General features: G+C 35.5%; 1 protein-coding gene across 2 annotated transcripts in view; it reads right to left on the reverse strand.

Moving 5' to 3' along the window:
* LOC110459124 overlaps window positions 1–17,702 on the reverse strand; it is a 56,832-nt gene that overhangs the window by 21,193 nt on the left and 17,937 nt on the right. Inside the window, exon 1 of one of the 2 annotated variants that reach the window (XM_021511219.1) lies at window positions 2,089–2,313. The exons of the other annotated variant lie outside the window; for it this stretch is intronic. The gene's annotated coding sequence lies outside the window, so the exon portion shown is untranslated. Of the gene's footprint in view, window positions 1–2,088; window positions 2,314–17,702 lie in introns of those variants that run through there. 2 annotated transcript variants of the gene reach the window in all.

Raw genomic sequence — 17,702 nt, forward strand, 5'->3', positions numbered from 1 at the left:
TACAGATCTGTTTGGTAATAGATTCTGCTGATAAACATAAACAGTTCATCGGAAATTGACAGATTTGTTTGCTGGTGCAATTTACATCCCAGTTTGTTTATTGATCGGATATGCACGATTACTTGCAGCATTGTCTATAGACAGATATATATCTTTCTAAAATTTCATTTTAGATATGGTTGATGAAACGCGACCTGGATTTGTTTAATATTAGGTCGGCCAATCAATACATATTGATCTAACATGGATGGAGTTGTTGTATTATATTACAGTTGTAGTTTTATGTATATCGTCCATATAATTGTCTATTGTAATAAGTTTGTTCTCAATTTTCTCGTTTTTGGACACACTAAATAATTTAGAACGTCATGAATGCTCGTTATATTTGAACTCCTTTACGCAGAAAGAATAATAAACTGTTCCTTATAAACAAATATATCATTCTAAAGAGCAGGAGCAGTATCAATAAATACAATTTATAAAGTTCAAATATAAAATAAATATATGATAACCAACTAGAAAACTGTCTAGATAATTTTATAACATATGTTAACAGAAAACAAATGAACCTTTATATTCCTGACATACCAATGTCTTTTACCTGTACTCCTTTTCTTTCATATTAATATAAAATGTTAGAGACACAAGGGAATGATATTACAATTTTTATTATATTTATTCATAAAACAACATCAGTAGTATGCTTACTGTAGTGGCAGCTGCGAATCTCTCGATCACAACTTTCAAATCGTCTTGTTTTCTTGAATGACCAATTTGCTCTCTACAATCTCAATTGCTTTCCGAGGAAAGTTATTGCCAATCATAACATTTCTTTATAAGAAAACGTTCCGTTATCCTTAATAATAATACTGGTATCTGTGACGGCATTACAAACGTAACCTACCCACTCGCCCAAGAAATAGCCCCATTTTCTATTTAGTCTCTACACAAATCTATATTTGCAGCAATGTGTTTTTTAAGGCATACTGTCATGAAACAGTCAATCTACCGTTGGGTAAATAATTCGTTTTTATCACTTCTGTCCGAGGCACACCAGGAGGCGACGGGCACACTTCCTAGGGTCAATTATATGATGTACAAGGTTATTTGTTTAGCGTGTTCATGTATTCACCAGATGCTTTAAAACGAGCAGTGTCAATTAAAATAGAACAAGAAAATAACATAAAAAGACATCACAACAAAACAGAAAACCTCACTAAACTTCCAAAAGTCAATTATGTACTAACTGTATGGTCTATGGACATACCCTCCGGAGTGACCACAGCCAACAACATACAGAACATCTGTAATGGTATGTATTATGTATGTCCAATGTATCGGTGTGGGGTTCTACAAGAAGACAGTGTCATGTCTTTGACTTAGAAAACGAAGATAATACTGAAGTGCTAACAAATTTTGTTTTTAAAAATCAAGATATGAGCGAGTAGTGTAATAAATAGAAATTACACGAAAGTGCTGACACCGCAGTAATATTATATTGGTACGGACTGTGTACGTTACGTAACAGGTATCTTAAACTGTCTTATCTTCGTTATTATTCTCTTTATTTACTCCAATATGAAGATTACATAAACAGAATTGTTACAAATAAGAATTAATTAACATATAGGACACACGTATCATTATTATAAGGTGTACATAAATATTTTATAAGAGAAAGGAGATGTACATTGTAAAGGGCATCATTGCTTAAATAAATAATCAAATGACTTGTAGTAATTTTGTAACATTTGATACACATGTGTTATTACCCCTAATCTTGTTCATTATTTTCAGATGACATATTATAATTCAAAAATCAAAATCTGGTAAATTATGCAACTACACATTTAGTTGTGTATCCAATATACTAATTAAATGGCACCAAAATTTGTCTCTTCAATAGTTTTGTCACAATGTAAAATAATATGATAATAAACTTTTGTCTAATACACTCAGATATGCATGAACTTTCCTTTTTTATTGATACAAGTTCAGATTTAGGTATATTATAGCATAAGGAAACAACCAGGAGCATTCATATAGCATATCACGCAATATCAATCGAAGTTGTAATACAATACGTACGTGTCAAAAGGACGCACAGCTACAATGTACTCACACCAATTACTCGTCGCCACAGAGGTCGAATCGTCAATCACAATAACACCTCTTATGTGCTGAGGTTAAACTCTTAATTTATATTCCTAACTACTCCCGAACATCTACTCTTTGTCGACAGATTTCTTATTCAGAGCGCAAGCTCCACCTGGGCGTGCATGTTTCAGTACTTACACCGGACCAATAGATAATCTCCTATCTGATCGGATTTGTCCTACGGCTTCGCTATTTAATGCATGAATCAAACCAAATATAATTAGACTATTAATCAACTTCAACACAATCGGTACGAACCGAGGCAACACACAACATTTTCTATTATTAGAAGTTAATAATTCATAAACCACACGAAACCCTGAACTTCAGTCGTCCCGAGGGATTCCGAATGATCCACAGGATAACGTGTGTGTAGTGCCTTGCCACATTATGTCCTCAATGGAACATGCGCTCCATGCAAAATGAAACGAAACCTGCATTATTTAGTTTTCTGGCAGGTCATAACACGCCCCTGATTTTCAAATATGGTGTTGTTAAAACGATTTTATCTTGGAATGGAACAACATAAAAGGCAGAAGTACTGAAAATCTCGGATGTTCTATTTGAATCATTCTTGTCAACCAAAGATGGTTTTCTCATTATATTACTTACAATTTTGAATTATGAAAGAGAAACAGTGTTAAATTTCATATTGAGTTATTTTGATTTTGTCTGAGGAAATATTATTTTGAATATCAATATACCTTATATAAATGTAGTTCATTATGTCTGTACAGCAAAAGATGATAGACTATCGTCAAATAGGCGTCACAACATGAAGACTACTTCGACTCTTACTAATGTACTGTTGAAAAACCTTGGAAAGTGTGCTACAAGTATTCAAGTGATATCACTTTTATGTGTTATCTAGAGAGAAGCTATTTATATGACTCTTCACAGCCAAATACATTGATATATAAACAGGTTTTAACGACTTCACAGAATAACTTTATTCCATTACACCTCAATTTCTTAGTTTTGTGGATTTTACGTGTCTTTATCGGTTTATGGTGCTTGCTACCGGGAAAAAAAGTATTTGTTAAATATTTCCTTTAGTGTTTGGAATGAGAACAGATATAGCAGGCAAAGAGTCATGAAAGTTGAAACATGGGGAGAAATTTGATTGTTTTGTTAGAAATGGTCAGACATTTTCTCATTGGTTTGATTTAAAAACGTCAGAAATATCATGAGACCAGTTTGAAAAATGTTTAAATGCCTTCAGGTTTGTTTAGAGGTGTATTGTGTCAACTCTTTGGTGTAGAAAGAAGAGAAATGCCCCCGGTTTGGTTAAAAAAGGAAGATAATGTCTCGGGTTAAAAAAAATGAGAAAAATCCCGGATTTGATATGACAATGTGATACTCGGTTAAGTAAGGTGAGAAATGACATGACTTTTGTCATCATGGCTCGTAAAATGGAGTTATATTACCTCAAATACCCCCATCAAAAGCATATACATCTGATATCGATTATATTTATATCAGAGATTGAAAACTAAGCAAATGCTAAATACCAGTGCTGTCTACAATGGACCTGTATGAATTATATAACTACATATTGGAAACCATTGAAAGGTGATTCGTGTGTATTGATTTTATTATGAGCACGGGTTGTGTTGTACTGTAGCGCTTTAGTGATATTGACAGTGCAGACACATCAGTTGTCTTCTCGGAGTGATCTGTTCACTTTACACAAGACAAATATCCTTATTTAGAAAACAGTAATTTCAATAATAAGTAAACAGGAAGTGGCTCTCTTCAACACAATCGTTAATATATATTTATAAAAAAGCAATTTTGTTGTCAACTGTGATGTCAGTAGAATATGCAGCCAAAGATTGACAAACAACCACTGCTCATGTTTTAAACAGTTCCATTCTAATCTTTGTACTAAAAAGAAGTTTGGTTTGGTTTTATATGGTCTAACGTCCTATCAACAGCTTAGGTCATTTAAGGTCGTTCCTTTAATTGTGTATGCGTGCATGTGTGAATGTTTGTGGAGACAGGGTATGTTAATTTACGTGCCTACTTGTGATAGTGCGGATCTGATACTGGCTTTATAGTGCTATCTCACTGAATTACCATGCCGAAGGAACCCAGCACAGTATCCCGCCCGGTCACATTGTACTGACACCGGGTGAACCAGTTGTTGCCGTTATCCTAAATGCTGAACGATAAGTAGGGAATAACAAGTAGTACAATTTTGAAGGACTTTGGTATGGCCCGGCCTGGGGACAAAACCAAGTGCCTTCCCCACCTAAAACGAAAGGAATTGAAAGGTTCACGGTAGAATAAACCGGTATGTATTGAATGGTAAACAATTAAATATCCCCCTCTCTGTCTATATAAATGGTAACAGATACAATAATTATTGTATACATTAAGCCTCACGACACACCCGTATGCACATTTAACTGATGAATGAAGTAGGTGAAAAACTGCAACCCTCAAATAATATACCCACATGGTATACATCAGTGTAAGATCAGGCATGTGGGTCAACTGTAGTAAGCTGGGCTAAGATAACAGGGATCATCAAATCGAAAATGCTATAAAGAAATAGTGGGAGAACGTTGATTAACCTATTATGTTTGCCATTGGCCGAAATTGGCACATTATCGATTTCTGTTTAGACAAGTTATCAATTCGACACTAACAAGCGTAGGCAAATACGTAACCGAACCAATTAAGTGGTGCTTTCTCTCGAGTTGATTGATCGTAACCAGTTTCAGTCCTTTTAAAGACAGTGTCAGAAAAATCCATTCACTGATTACCACAAAGAAAACCGGTGGAAAGTGTGACTTGTGTATACAGTAATTGGTTAATTGCTAAATCTAACATCTTATTGTTTGACGTATACCTCCTCATTCAATTTTGAATTGTAGCCATACCTGTATCGAATCTGCGAAAAGTAAATTAATAAAAATGGCCAATAAAATTGTTTGCAAACGCCCATCAGCCGACATGTTTATCACGACCATTTTTATTGTGTTAAGATGGGTTCAAGTACTGTTAAGACTATCAAAACAAAATCGAGTGGAACAGCTACCCAACGTTTTACATATGTAGTACACAATAACCTGGTCTAGGGTTCATTCAAAGCGATAATAAGAAAATCAAAAACCGTTTGATTTGCACCAGGACCCTTTATGGATCTTGCATATTTATCTTGAAATCCATCTAAATTATATAAACTAATATAGCTATAATTGTAATAAAAGCATGTGTACGTTTATTTTTTTTTATACGTTAATGACAAGTTATATAACACGCATAACTAGACATAAGTACATTGTATTTCCTGATCCCAGAGCCAGGCCACTCAGAATGGAACACGTCGTATTTAACACAAATGTCTTATGCCTTTACATTGTTGTTTGGCCCTAAATGACTCAAATTGTCTATGGGCCGTTAAACTATACCATTGCCATTACAATTGAACAAAAAACATCACTTATATTGAGGTATAATGTTAAAATTGTTCGATTAATCAGGCTTTGCTACAATGACTTATAAAAGAGAGAGTAACACAAGTCAAAGGTGTATACTTATAGCAGTATCCACCAATGGTCCTGTGTTATTTCCTGTTTCTAACATATTCTCCTCCATGTGAACCCATGTTTAATGGATTGGAGATGACATAAACACATCAAGTACACAAAATGACAACATGATAGGCCTCCAGGAGTACAGCCTCTTAATTTGTCAAACTTGGGCTAAATGTTCTTCCACGAGCTGATCTCGAGTACATCCAATTTGTGACGTTTTGCTCCATTACCATCAGCTCTTCACTTCTGACTCGCTCCGATAATGACCGAGTTTAAGTGATAACGATTTAGTCGTATATAGTTTTGTGAAATGAAATATATAAATCGATACCCTAACATCAACACCCTTGGTGAATGTCTTTACATAATAACAACAACAAACTAAGGAAATGGTAAAATGTTTTTAGAAAAGACAAGATGATCAGACACAAATAAGGTTTGAACGACTAGGCGGGTTTCATGAAATATGTATGTAACCGATTTGCGTTCATACCGAATCATGAACATTGAAAAAGCTGTTCAATCCTTATATCAACATTCTTAATGTTTTAGTTATTATTGCCCTAAATACAGATATTCCCATTTATTTTCGATATTGCAGTATGTAAGATTCCTGGAACATTCTAACGTCATCAACATGTTTGTTTCCAATTGTTGTCTCATTATTCGAAGCTTCAAAATGACACTGATCCAATTGCGATCATAGTCCCATGAACGCAATTTCTTATGGCAATGATTATAGAGGAACTTATAGTGGAAATGTAAATACATGACTGCTGGTAAAAACTAAAACGTATCCTGTACCATATGTGGTGTCTGGCATTGTATGCACTATTCAGCCTGTATCTCTCGATTCAACAGCTTTATAAAGCTGTATCCGCGTAGTTATGTACTATCGAACCATGGGGCATATGTTTCTGAACAATGCGTACATGAAGAACGAGTTGGTCATTTTATCTCCTGTCATACAGCGGAATAATGATATTCTTTCTAGCAACAACTGACCGCCTGTCTCTTAATAACGGTATAAAACCCAATCTCGTTTTTTTATCACATATCAAACTAAATGACTTGTCGTTGACTAGCGAAAATATTCTGGCATCATAAACTTATTAAACTATAAACAAATTTCTCGAAATAACAAGAAATTCCACCTACATAAGTCTCCACCATACATGTACATATGTCAAATTTTCAAAATAAAAAGGGCAGAGTTAAGCCCCTGTGTATTCTCTCTGAAAGACTAGATGCTCATTTTGGATCAAGGGGTTTAAAATGATCACATGGAGAAAACAATAAAATAGATATGAAGTCTGGTTTGCAAGTCTCCAGCCTGCCATGTTGAGTTTATTATTCATGAAATAGACGACCATGACCTATTCCAGTACCTTTCAAAATGGTTATTGTTAACATGTATAAGTAGTTCTTTGTCACCTAGTTCTGTTGATCACCACCTTAACCTTCTTATGAACTCGGGGTTCATGCTAAAATGTGGATGTCTGGAGGGCTATATACCTTCAAACCATCACAAATACACAACACAGAGCATAGAGTCATAGAGCAATGTTTAGTGGAGCTGATGTGGCTGATTGGAGAAGTCTTGTTCCGGTTTAATACAGCAATGGGATATCCTCCATGCAGAATTTCTCAATCATGGTGCTATTTGATGACCACTGTGGATTGACCTGGCTAAATCTATTCCTTTTTGTTGTCGATTTTGTGGTAATAACCTCATCTAACATCCCCATGCACTTACAATTCCCTCGTAGAGAAGACCAAGTTGATATTCATGATGATTCCTACTTTACAAGTCATACTGTATACTATATATAGTATCTACGTCGTGATGATGCTTTACTAACTTCACAAGTAGAAGCATATTTGAACGAGCTATTTAACTTTTGCTTTGAAACTCAACTATCCATATCCTGTATGTTAGTCAAATACCAAGACAGACGAGGTGATGTTTGGCATAAGGAATGAGCATGCAACTTTAATAACCAAAGCAATAAAACAAGAAAATACCGAAGTGATAACAAAGTCGTTATTTATACTCTGTATTGGTAGAATAACGTTAAAATAAGGATGTTTTGCAAGGGTCCATAAGAAAAAAGAGAATCTGTAACCACCCTATGTTGTGCGTTTGCCCGTAAGGAAGAAGGAATAAACAATACAGTGTTTCTGGGTGATGTAATATTCATCCTGTACAGTGGACCACCATGTTTACCTTTTGCCAGTCCTGATTACCCTACTATCAGATGTTAAGGCCTAGTGAACTGTTATATTATGTGTTTAAGGGTAATAATAACGAAGGTGCATTATTGCCTGTTTAAATAACCAACGCTTTAAGAGGTTAAGTGTGCACATTGTTGTGGATGGTTACCCTGTCTAAATTTGAAAATATCAGCAGCCAATTCTTATTAATAATGAATATATCGTTATTCAAATGAGGACAAGAACAACTTATTGGATAAGTTTTATTATTCGAGGGTGTATTAATAATAACCGCAACATTGCACTCTTTCGAAGCGTGTGCCTCGCGCAGTCTACTTTTTGAATAGAAAGGGAAAATAGTGAAATGACTACAAACGTTTAAAAAACTGAAATTTTATGGTAAACTAGAAAGTAGTTCCGTCGAACAAATTCCGGAATGGCGCACCGGTGCGGCTTATTTCCTTTGAATTTTGCCCCCTCCCCCCCTCAACAACAACAACAACAACAACAAAACGCAAAACAACAAAAACAAAAACGATTACAAATCGGTATTTAAGGTGCGTGCTCATGACACCTAATCTCTGATTTGCGTGTTTTTTTAGGTTTATACTGTAATCAAACATTATCTAGCGTTTCTCTACCGGTCATGTTTCTCTTTAATCATCAATAATGACGCGTAGGTTGACATGCTCTTGTTTCAACGATCAACACAACAAACCATCGCGAGGCTACTACTGGGGATTAACAGCGTAACAAGATAGCGTTATGTTAACGCTTTTTTTGTCTATACGTCGACAGCCATCATGATTCCAAACGAAACCATTCCCAGAGCGGAAAATGTTGTGAATTGTGACGAGCGTCTTACAAATGGATGCACAGGTCTTCTTCTTGATGCGTTTTTCTCTCTCGTTTTAAGCGTGGGTGGTTCAATGCAGGCTATACAGATCATTTTGATATGATGGCGAGATTGTTGATTAGGAAGTAAAATTCTACGAATTGTACAGACTACTTAAGTACAGCTTTTGAAAGCCTGATTTAATAAAGGAATTTTCTTACAAAATATTTTTAAATGAAACAAATAAAAAAAATCAAACTAAAATCTAGAATCCCGATACACGTAATGTGTTATTTCAATACTAATAAAATATGTTTTAGTAATAAACTATATTATCATTTATGGAAGACATTGTTCATATTGTAATGGCTACTCCTGACAATAATCTAGTTATCGGGGTTCAAGATAAGGAAAAACAACCATACCTTCAATACAAAACAGAAATTATTTTTTTCTAGATAAAACAACAAAAACAAAACAGTAGTTCGGCAGATTAACCAAAATTTAGGAGCCGAGAAAGAAAAAAGAAAATCATCATAAAATCGACACCTTTTAACTTACTTTGACATAGATGGCACATGTTAAGTGACTTTGAAAAACATATAATGCAATTTCTAGGACAACTGACATTGTGTTGCTTAGGTTTGGTTTCTCCGAACCCCCCTGGACCCGTTAACTCTCTCGCGCAGCGTTACCAACATCTAAACAGTCGGGCGTGAACAGCTCCGGCAGTGTATTAATACACTATTAGTGATTGTCCTTGGAATAGCACGTGTAAGTTCACATCTTTACAATCCTATTAGACTGCAATGGATCGATACCTAGTCGGAACTATTCTCCAAGCAATGCTAAAACGACGGGTCAAAGAGGCAACACTTGGATTGAAGGATTAGTGGAAGGATACAGCATCATAATGCAATCTGTTCGGTCACTTTCTGTTGGGCAGTAGGCAATTCGGTCATTATTGGGCAATAACTATAACTGGTATACGACTAATATCTTTTCGCTCGGTTGCCTAGCATTGTCGTTATTCGTGTGGAATTTAATATAGCGTGACGTATAGGATAAGGGGAGCTTTTTGGAGTCCATATGATTGATTGGTGATGCAATCACATATGCTAGACTTGAAGACATTTACAGAATCGATCCTATAGTCAATATCCAGATTTGTATATATGACAGCCCTTACCGTTTTTACATTCCGTAATGTCTATGCCGAATCTCGTTTGGTTTTGTTTGCGAATACTTCTTGTCCCTTGAAAATGTTTTATGTACTGTAAGCTACTCGTGAAACGATCAATTAATCATTTATCGAGGCAATGTCTTGAAAATTACCCAAATATACCACACCAACAGGTAACCAAATAGAATCTAACACGGAACGGTGCTGCTAGGACGAAATAATGTCACTATTTATTTCCGTGGCTTCTTATTGATGCATTCACATACTGATACATTCTTCATGTTGTAAGAGGCGACTGATGTGGGAATATCCTGCACAAAATCTGGGAATGTAATACCCTATACTTAGAGACACAAAAAAGACATAATAAAACATTCTGCATCCATTGCAATTTCATTTACATATCTGCCCCTCAATTATTTTTGACTGCCTTTTTCTCCGAATGATTATCTTGGTCTTGGTAATATCTAGTTTTTTTACTTTATTGTTGAACGTTCGCCAAAGAAAGGAATATAATTGGTTCTGTCCTCTGATCGAAAAAACCCCAAAAACGGTACGTACTGCCCTTTCTGTCAGGAAAACGCGGCCTTGTAGAGTATTTAACTACTGTGCTTTGCAATGACCTTCAAGTTGCGAATCTTTGATTAGCATCGTCTTCATATGACCTCAATACTGACACTTAAGGAAGTAAAACCCCTAAAGAACAAACAACCAATACCATTGTCTGCTCGGGTATTCTATACAGTATCAGATACCCTTCTTGTTATAACTGTCTTATTTGGGTTTTGAATACTATGCGGAAACAAAGCAAAAGCTAAGAAATAAAGAAAATGCATCCTAGGCGTTTCAAGAAATGTTTGCAAGTCAAATATTTGTGAATTAGCAAATTCCTTTCTTTCTTTCTTTCTTTCAATTAGTACAGAACATAGTGTAGTTTACACATTGCTATATAAGGGGGTTACTTATACGTGTAGTGACTCCATTTCATCTTATCTCTGTTGATTGCGTTCATTAAGAACTGCGGTAATAATCAATATACCTATACAGCCCTCCGAATGTCGCCATTAGGAGAAACAATAACATCCTATTTTACAATAATTAGACGTTTCTTTAAGACTGCAATACATTTTTCCAGTATTGCATTCGTTCCTTATTTCATTTCAACAGTGTCAATAATTGTAATCATATCACTTTTATTACCTACGAAAACGTCTGAATTTATTAGTTATGATCATTGGATGTAGATGTATACTGTAACTACAACGGCCTTGGATGTATTAAACAAGTTCATTGAACGCAATAAAGCAACATTCATTTTACTGAAATTGTGCTAATAATAATTAGGTTTTCGGTAGTAAGATCTAATTGCGGTTAATTTGAGTCCAGTAAACTGTAAGTTTACTTTTCAAATTAATAATTAAGAATATATCTTATATTTCAATTGAGCCATATTTGGAAGTACAATGCTATTAACTGAAGTCTAACATAAGCTATTTTCCTTATAATAAAATGTTCCAGCAGTAATTCAATCTTAACATGTCTTCTCCAAACGCCACAATTACTTTGTTGGTGACAGACAATGGCAAGATCTGTAAATGTATGATTTGAGTCATTTATTTGTTTATACACTATAATGTATATCATCACATAGTATCAATGCATATGTGTCAAAAACATACTCTATGAAATCCATTATTAAAATTATTAACAAATCGAATTCAAATATCTCATGAATTGTCTATCTAGGGTGTTCTTTTTTGTCTTATTGCATGTATTTCGTACAGTTATTAAAGACACTTCGTTCCACTCTACGACCATCACAGCAGACCTTAACACCGAGACATTGCTAATACCCATATCCTAAAATATTTGATTGATTGAACATGATAAGCCGTTTACAAAAAAGACAGGATGAAATAGAATATAATTTAATTCAACGTATATATGTAGCAACACTGACACAAAAAGGCAAGACCGTATCTGAACGTCGATAGGGAGCATCAAAATAAAAGGGTGACAACGTCAGCCCCCATCCGTTGTGACGTTTCCGGACCCATTTACGGAAAATATACATATTCATATGTACACTACGAAGATAATAACACATTTCTAATCAGGTTGGGTATTGACAATCTGAATGTTAACTCTCACTTCATAATGACGATTAATCGTACTATCACAGTTTGACCCCTAAAACTTCGGAGCTTTTATATGATTGAGATAATCTCCAGCCTTAGCATTTGACTGTTTGAAGCTCTGTGCTATATTACAAACCACAGAATATGTATAACTTATTGCCCCAAGCTCATTACGTTACATCATGTTAGTGAAATCCACACCCTCGGTGTAGACCCGAGAGAAGCACAGAGTTCACTTGTATACCAATCGATCAAATCTTAACAAGATTATCAGTACCAGAAAACATTGACAAGTTCTCACTCGAGGAAACCTGTAATTCGTAGCCATATATAACTCCTGCCTGAAACCCTTTGGTCGGGGGGAATTGGAAACACTACTGAAGAATACACTAGGTTGCATTTGTATTGTCCCCGAAGTGCAACAAATCAAATTATATATTTATTTTTTCTTTCCTCCGTTCTTTTATAATTTATTGATCGACAGCTATATTTTGCAAAATATTATTTCTTTCAATGATAAATAATATAGAACCTACCCATGTGTTGTAACTGAAATGTATGACTTGGTGCCATGATAAAACATACACTCCTAGGACAAAACGAAGCAGAATAATCCTTCTGAGGATACCAAAGATCCAATGCAATTTGAGTTGATTTGTTTTTGATATTTATAGCAAAATGATAAAGACATATGTAGTAAAATACAAGACATATATTAAGGAACATAAACAAAAACCAGATTCTGCACCAACAACAAGAAATGAAAAGTGTCATAATTCAATCACTCTTTATTTTAATCAAATGAAAACATAGAACTCAATTTCCCAAAGGAACCGCAGTATGACACCGAGTTGCAGAATGGCCGAATGATGGATGGCTTCAGTCACATCAAACAGTAACGCGCGGAAACATTTACATATTCTGGAAAACTTTAGATTAATCATTAAACAATTGAAATACACTGAGAATGTTCATGTTATTATATAGATACATATAGATATGCATATATGTGAAATATTGTATCGATAGGCCTTGAAGAGCCTGCCGTTGATCCATCTTTCTTACCTTCTTGCAAACACTTGGTCCGCAACTGTACTATTGTGTGTTAAGTTTCTGGTCTAATAGCGTGCCCTTTACATTGAATGATGTGAACGTTCAAATCAATGCATCATGTATGAAGAGAGAACTACAAGCTATTCAAACATCGTGTTTGTAGAATTCTGAACGATTTGCTTTACGAACAAACCGGTTATTATCAAATGGCCATATATTCGTCTTTGTATAGTGTCAATAATCTTTAATATTTTTGTGTGGGCGCGTGGGCATAGAGGGCGTATTCGTGATATAGATGCATTATCTGGACCCATGGATATGATTGTTTTGAAAATATTCTAATGTATAAACCGTAATTTTTAAAATTTAATCTCATCAAACCAATGAGAAAATAGTTATTACAAATATATTTGCTCATCACATCAAGGCAGCAAGTTCGACTCCTGTAATTAAGATATCTGTTATTGGCCTTTCATTCCTTCTCATGGCACCATACTGTCGGTATATGGCAGTTGATTTTATAGTGTCAAAACGACCTTACTTGTGTATCATTGGGGCTTACGGAAGCTACATCGTCTGGCCTTCTTTGACATACAAACACTGTGGATTTGCTTTCCTTTTACCGAAAACATCGTATACGCTACTGTGAACATTTCTACAGCGTAGACTAAAGCCTATTCAGTAGACAACCATGGCTTCGTTATATCTATTGGTAAACGGGAATAACTTTCAAGAAACTCTTGATATGTGGTGGAGAAGCGAATCAACAGCGACACGTTAACTCATTCACCCCAAAAGACACATTTGAGCTCTTCCAATTCAAAGTTTGGAATAGTTCATTAGGAAATTTCAGGGTTGAATGAGTTAATGTTGATACCGTTGACAAGAAAGTTAGTGATATTGAAAAGTGTCATAGAATTGTCAAAGTAAAGCTACTACGCACGTGATACTATAAACAGATATTCAGTCAAGAAAGTATATGTATTTTTTATATAAAACTTTAGGGATGACTGACCTGTATGGAGTGATTATAATACTGAAATATGAGTCATCATCGACCTTAGAGACCCTGTGCTGGCACAGACCAGATATACATTTATTTGAAACATGCGAGCTTTTTTTCGGTCATCATATACGATTAAAATTGATTGCAACATTTATAAATAATTAATTTGACATAGATATCAAACCGAGTTACCATGCGACAATGACTAATTCCCGCCGTCTAGAGTCGCTAATTTAGTCCGTGACGGTCGGCACCTGGTGAGGGGATGGTTCATCCCGACTTCGTTCACAACGTGTCCTTCAAGCGGAGAAACATACTGCTGCTCTGAATGCACTGTATTAACTGTTTGTAAAAACATGTTTTGCTCCTCAAAATATTTATTGGCAATGGTTTTTCAAATCATGAAATGAATAAAAAAGGATACTATTGAATCATAAGGGAATTGCTTCAATATCTAAGGAGCAGAATAATCATGATATATCTGCGGGGTTATTATGACATGCAAAATATAGAACTCGTCATTTTAACAGGAATATACCCATCCCATGCATAGGTAAACGTTAAACTCACGCACGAACACGACTTCAGCAAATCATTTGAATTAACGATCTGCTGTTCTTGGAAAGCGTAGTCCCTTTATTGTGTTATACCATATCTATCACGCGGGCGTATGACAAAGGGAAACGGGTCAGTTATGTGATAAGCATGTTTATATAGTGACATACTAGATTCGTGCTGAAAAGGAAGGGGACATACGTGACATTTGCCTTTATTGACGATAAATTACGCCTATCGAACTTCAAGCGAACAAGATACGGAACAAAATTGTGGGCTGACCCCTAATTTGATACCTGTATCTAGGAATAATCCAAGTGTTACCCTGTCAATATTGACTGGGAACGATGTCGTTTGATGTTAAGCAATACGCGTAAATTGCATGGAAAATCTTGTGGTTGTCCTTATGTTAACTGTAGCACCTATTACAGCGCACTGTTCTGACCGTAGGTAGCATCAGCTATATCTAATCACGTTTTTGGAGAGCACAAATGCGTCGATATCATTATATAAACATTGATGATTTTACATTCGTTTTTTACACAATTTTGCAAAATTAATTACCGTTACTGATTTTGATCAAACTTCGTGATTTGAAAAAGAACCCATTATTAGTGAATATTAATTGCTTTAACTGAAACTTCGAAAATGCATCGTCTACAAACCGGCGATTCGATTTCAAAATTGGTGAAAATATGGCAAAATATGGACGAAGACAAAATTTATACGGACAGCATTGTAAAACTAAAAGGTGAAATGACCAGATGTTTTAGAGGAGTAAGCGTCTTCTGCTCCTCGATCAGATGTAAGGAATGTCACGTCATCAAAACAAGTACTGGGGTAGTGACAACGCAACAAAAACGCGCACTAATGTGTTTAATCAAAAACATACAAATGTAGAATTTATATCACACAGATATGTTTATTATTGCAAATTTCAATCCAGTTCCGTGAGTGTTTTGGATATTATTATATGTTACATTTGCGAACATTTGTTGTTTTAAAAGTTTCCAATTACATATCTATATTGAAATTTGGAAGAAGTTATCCTCTCGAAGGACCGAAAACAAATATCTCGCTCTAAACACATCGTTTACAGTGACTGTGTATGAACATCGGCATGTTGACATGGAAAGCATGGTGGAACTTGACATGTTATGTGTATGTCACATTTCATAAGCACGTCCGTTACACAACGTTGACACGTACTCGGTACATTGTAAGCATTCTGATCACGCCCATGGTACAAAGACGTACAACATGTGGTTTGGAAACCGGGCAAGTTTTCTTATCAAGACGCTATAATTTTGATATCGGGTTCCGATAGATTTTGACGCCAAATATCACTCTCGTGTATACAATGTATAGCCTGGGGTTCCGACCGAAACAGCATCGATTCATAACGGCAGTTCTAGCGGATACATGCTCACTTGAATACTTCAAATACAGACAGTGCTTATTGCACCAGTTGTGTTAAGATTTATAACCGTATTTAAGACGTTTCATTCATAGTGTATAACATGCTTGTCGACATCTCAAACGACAGTATTATAACGCTAGCATCGAACTACAATAATTTTGTTTTCATACATAATATGTTGACTTTTGATATATCCATTAGATGTTTACATAAATGTTAATGAACGTGAACATTTAAATGCAATTGTATTTCCATAACGGCGCGACGCTATAGTTTTCTTCTACAGAGGAATCATACATACATTGTAGTCCTAGGTCAATATACTACATTATGGCCTCTTCTACAGAGGTAGCATACATAAATTGTAGTCCTAGGTCAATATACTACATTATAGCCTCTTCTACAGAGGTACCATACATAAATTGTAGTCGTAGGTCAATATACCACATTATGGCCTCTTCTACAGAGGTATCATACATACATTGTAGTCCTCTGTCAGTATACCACAGTATGGCCTCTTCTACAGAGGTCCCATACATACATTTTTGTCCTAGGTCAATATACCACATCGTGGCCTCTTCTACAGAGGAACCATACATACATTGTAGTCCTAGGTCAGTATACCACATTATGGCCTCTTTTACAGAGGAACCATACATACATTGTAGTCGTAGATCAATATACCACATTATGGCCTCTTCAACAGAGGTAGCATACATACATTGTAGTCCTAGGTCAGTATACCACATTATGGCCTCTTTTACAGAGGTCCAATACATACATTGTAGTCCTAGGTCAATATACCACATTATGACCTCTTCTACAGAGGTAGCATACATAAATTGTAGTCCTAGGTCAATATACCACATTATGGCCTCTTCTACAGAGGTATCATACATACATTGTAGTCCTAGGTCAATATACCACATTATGGCCTCTTCTACAGAGGTAGCATACATACATTGTAGTCCTAGGTCAATATACCACATCGTGGCCTCTTCTACAGAGGTACCATACATACATTGTAGTCCTAGGTCAATATACCACATCATGGCCTCTTCTACAGAGGTATCATACATACATTGTAGTCGTAGGTCAATATACTACATTATGACCTCTTTTAAACAAATCCATCTTCTATTTTGATGCTGATATCGTGTATAGTGTTTGTCCAGAGAATATAGTACATTACCCATGACAATTCTGGTATTATACTCCCAGAAATAATAGATAATACAATATAACCCTGCTTTATTTACTCTGTATACAACTGATTTCCCAAAGTTTTTGCCCTGATTATTCTGCACATGTAGATATTGTCCTATCGACCTAACACTCCTCTTAGACTTTGCACATCACGAGAAATCAACCGGGTTTCAGAGAGTGTAATAAACAGGCATTGTGTTGTGGAGTAATGGACACCGATAATTCTAACTTTAATTCTAATGTTCTCACTTTCTAAAAAGAAATGAATTAAGAACAATGGTATAACGCGTTAAACAACCTCACTACCGGACCGGGTGTCAGTCGCGAGTCTTTGTTGTGTTAACTCCTACATCATACTACGCTGTTACATTGCCAGATTGATTGATGGCT

This window comes from Mizuhopecten yessoensis, unplaced genomic scaffold, assembly GCF_002113885.1.
Source record: "Mizuhopecten yessoensis strain PY_sf001 unplaced genomic scaffold, ASM211388v2 scaffold9969, whole genome shotgun sequence".
NCBI lineage: Eukaryota > Metazoa > Mollusca > Bivalvia > Pectinida > Pectinidae > Mizuhopecten > Mizuhopecten yessoensis.